Raw genomic sequence first — 4,356 nt, forward strand, 5'->3', positions numbered from 1 at the left:
TCTGGAGATATTTAAGAGTAGGTTAGATAAATGTCTATCAGGGATGGTCTAGACAGTATTTGGTCCTGCCATGAGGGCAGGGGACTGGACTCGATGACCTCTCGAGGTTCCTCCCAGTCCTAGAGTCTATGAATCTATGAATCAGTTTGCCCTTCTCTACACACTGAGGAGTAAAAATCTCCTCTGGTCAAGGCAACTGTATTATGTTCTCCTCTTTTAAGCTTTTCCCTCTAAGTCTGACTTCTCTTACAGGTGTAGGGAGGCACGGCTGATTGCATCCACGTTAGCTCAGTAACTCCATATTGTAACCCCATCACATTGCCTTTAGAATATTATATTATAAAATCTACATTGGGTTAAAATAAGGGCTAAGCCTTGCTATGGTGCAAGGAAATACATTTTATTGGTTATTGAGTGCTAATGCTTAAATAAAGAAATGTAATAACAGGAATTTACCTGGGCTACTTCAGCCACATAATAGCAGACACCCATTTGCTTCCCTCCCTTGCTAAAAAAAGCAAGACAATAGTTGCCTATAGGGCATGACACATGTAAGCGTTTTCACTGAGCTCCATGAACTCACAATGAGTCACATACCAGCATATGTCTGAAAATAAAAAGGATTGTTAGAAACCTTACCATATCCAATTTTTTTCTAACAGTGTCAAAGTCACATACAGAAACATCATGAGAACAGCCTAATCCTGAAATTTCTGCATAGTGAGACAGCTAGAAGAACTCAAGATCCAAGGGCCCAGCATCAAAGAGGGAATGAACAGGGCCTGTAAGATGGTTGAGAAAAGGTGAGATGTATGCTAATTACACAATGCTCCCAAAGAGCTAATCCAGTATTGCAACTTGGGCCCTGATTCTGCAAACGCTTATGTATATACTTAACTTCACAAACATAAGTAGTTCCATTGACTTCAATGGGCCTTGGCACATGCATAACATTTACGCATATGCATAAGTATTTGCAGGAAAGAGGCATTAGAAGTAATTTCTTAGGAAACCCTGAAGAGAGTTCCTATGAGGTCCTAAAAATCCATATTACAAAATATACCTATATGTTTTTGATAAAAGGAATTATTGCCAAAGTAATCAGCAGTTATTAAAAGGTCATTATGAACTTAATTTTTTAAAATTGATGAATTAGGAAAAACCAAACAAACCAATCTTCTGACAGAACATTTTTTCAATAGTGTCTGATTTTTTAGTCAGTAAAAAATATTTTGTGTGGCTTCCTTTTTGTTGTTTTGAAGTGTGCTTTGGGCAAATCCATAGCAACACTAAACATTCTTGTATTTCCCTTTTCTATTTGCACAATACTTGTCTTCTGACTATTCTCTCCTTCAGCTCTGTTGTTGCTGTTACTGGTAAACATCCTCTTGCAGAGCCTGAGGAAAGGCATAAATCATAAACCAAATAGTTAAAATAACTATACATGAAATACTGTCAAGTGCACAAAGTTAAAAATAAAACAGAAAAGAGAATTTTAAAATAATCACTAATCTCTTTTATTTATAGTTAATGTAGGGATTACTTATGACAATTGTAAGTACAAAATGTTCTCATGAAAATGATTTTTCAAGTTGTGTCCTTTTAAATGATGATCAAAGACTTGCCAATGAAAGATTTCCTCATCCAGCTACACGATAAATAGAAAGCAAATGCTTCTTGTGTGGCTCGTTGCTAGTTAGGCTCTGATCCTGCAAACATATACACTCACGCTTAACTTCATTCACTGTGAGTAATCCGACTGAAGTCAATTGGCACATCAGGATTGCCAATCCCAAATAATCCAAAATGATGACTCAAACTCCAAAAATCACAAGATTGGCTTAAAAATCATGAGATATTTAAAATAACAAATTTGAGATTTTTTTATTTGCCTTCGTGCTTTTGAAACTTTATGATTCACATTTTCAAGCTTTTCTCTGTAACCCTTTATAAAATGAAAACAGATTCTCAAGTAATCATCTGTGTCAGAAAAACATCTTAGAAAAATATCAAATATGCAAGACTCAGGAGTTGGCAACACTGCATATGTCTAAGTCTTTGCAGATTTGGGGTCTTAAAGCTTACATTTTTCAGGAAATCTGTAAAAATGTATAGAAAGTAGGTTTAGTCCAACAATCCTTATATGGAGATCTTTAGCCTATCCCTAAATTCCTTTCCTGTGGTATTTTATATTGTTTGCTCAAAATATCATGCTACTATGTAAATTAAACGACCACATCTAAGAAGTAACGATCAATGTTTACATGTGAAAAAGTCAGGTAGTTTTTTTTATGAACGTATTTTGCACATTTAAACATACTATGATACTGTCAGCTTCTTTGCCTTCCAAGTTCATAAATAACACAGATAGAAAACGCATTGAGGAGTGTGAATGAAACAAAATAGTCTTGCTAGCAATGAGAAACCAGTAACAAATTTACAATATTACTGTACCCACAAACCCTAAGAACATTCTTGGATGTTTGCACTCACAGTTGCTATTGTCTTCCTTTCCATGATACTGTGAGATGTGAATTGCAAAAACCATATGTGGTTTATCCAATTGGTAATTTTTTTAACAATATTTAGTATTTATGAGGAGGATGATCATTGGTTAAATCAAAACAAAAATACAATGAAAAAGATTGGGGCTTGTATTTATGGTAAATAATGTATCACTTTGCAGAAATAGCTTAAATATCCCATAGAGTCTAGTATTTTTTCTGGCAAATGTTTAAAAACAACATATACAGAATTACAGTAGATGTAAAAAAGGCCAAGTAATTTCATGTTATCACCCTCTTATTGGTTGTTTTGCATTGCATTCTTGCTGCTTTATCCAACTCTATAAAATATGCTTCCAAAATTCAATATTTAAATTGTTTTATTCCATAGAAAAGTTACTACATTCAATCTTTACATCGATGGTTGGCCAAGAGTTCCTGCACCTCCAGTGTACCCATCATGCCACTGACAGAATGGCTCTTTCTTCAGTTGGTGTATTGTATTACCTTCAACAATTCCTCTTACTCATATCCTTCTCAAAGAAAGCATACATAAATTGTGTGTCATTCTGAACTTGATCTTTTAGGTGCTGAATATTCTGGTCCCAATATAGCAAAGCACTTAGGATGGGATTTTCAGAAGTGCCTAAGGGAGTTAGGCACTCAATTCCTTTAGGGACTTTTGAAAATCACTCTTAAGCAAGTAATTAATTGTAAGCATGTGAGCAGTCCCATTAGCTTCAATGGTACTACTCACAAATTTAAAATTGGGCATGTGCCCAAGTGCTTTGCTTGGTTGGGACTAGAGTGCTCAGAATCTGGCAGTATCAAGCCTTGTATGAAATGTTTTGAAAGGATGCTGGACTTCTGCCCTACCAGCTGGATTCAGCTACAAAATCTGAGCATTGATCTCTCCAACCACTGGCCACCATACTTCTCAGCCTCAAACAGTGAGAAATCTCAAGGCAGACCTGCCAAGTGTTACTTACTGTTGAGAAAAGATTAATTCATTTGTGCTTAATTTTATGCCAGTTTTGAAAGTATTTCACTCTTGTAATGAATGTGTTTCAATGAGACTTTTAAAATATCAGTCCTCATTTTTTTAAATCAGACGCATTTAAATTTTTACAGTGTGAATGAACCTTAAATGTTTTAGCAATAACTAAATAAAAATGAATGTGAATGTTTTTGTTCTTTTTAGCTAATTAAATACAAAATAATAATATCTGTAAGGAAGGGAATGTTGTCTAAAGATTGGAGGAAAAAATTAGAGTCTGTTCTCAGCATGACATTCTGCATAACCTTGGATAAATTAATTTGCTTCTCTCTGCCTTACTTTCCATTTGTAAAATGGAAATAATAAAATGTATCTAGTCTTAAATTTCCTGAACTGATTAATTATCATATGGTGTGTTAAGGTGTTTGGAGATATTTTAATTAAAAGAACTATAAATACAAAACATAATATTTTTGGACAAGACTAAAAAACTATGATCTGTGAAACTAGGTATGACGTGTGTAATTTTCTTCATAACACAATAACTTTAACTTAGACCCAAAATAAATATTATTTTTATCAGTAAACATAATTTTTAAATATAAAAACAGAAACCCTTATGAAAATTGTATTTATCCACTAATGATACATATATTGATCACCTTAAACTGCAAGTCCCCATATATATAATATTAACAAAAAAGGATTGTACTATACACTTTTCCTACTAAACAATATATATAAAATTATTCTCATGAAACAGCGATTACTAAAAAAATTACTAAAAATTCCTACTCTCAGTCACAAAACATATTAACTGATATTCCCTTAACAGCAAATATTTAGATAACATAA

The 4,356-nt window shown here is 33.6% G+C and overlaps 1 long non-coding RNA gene across 3 annotated transcripts in view; it reads left to right on the forward strand.

Moving 5' to 3' along the window:
• The window catches only part of LOC116828665 (uncharacterized), a 72,964-nt gene extending 69,081 nt beyond the window's left edge, over nt 1-3,883 (forward strand). For all 3 annotated transcript variants that reach the window (XR_012657262.1, XR_012657261.1, XR_004374576.1), the window contains 2 exons: nt 663-803; nt 2,896-3,883. This is a non-coding gene — a long non-coding RNA (uncharacterized LOC116828665). The remainder of the gene's footprint in view (nt 1-662; nt 804-2,895) is intronic.
• Nucleotides 3,884-4,356: the final 473 nt, after the last annotated feature.

The sequence above is a fragment of the Chelonoidis abingdonii genome, chromosome 19 (assembly GCF_003597395.2).
Source record: "Chelonoidis abingdonii isolate Lonesome George chromosome 19, CheloAbing_2.0, whole genome shotgun sequence".
In the NCBI taxonomy this organism is placed as follows: domain Eukaryota; kingdom Metazoa; phylum Chordata; order Testudines; family Testudinidae; genus Chelonoidis; species Chelonoidis abingdonii.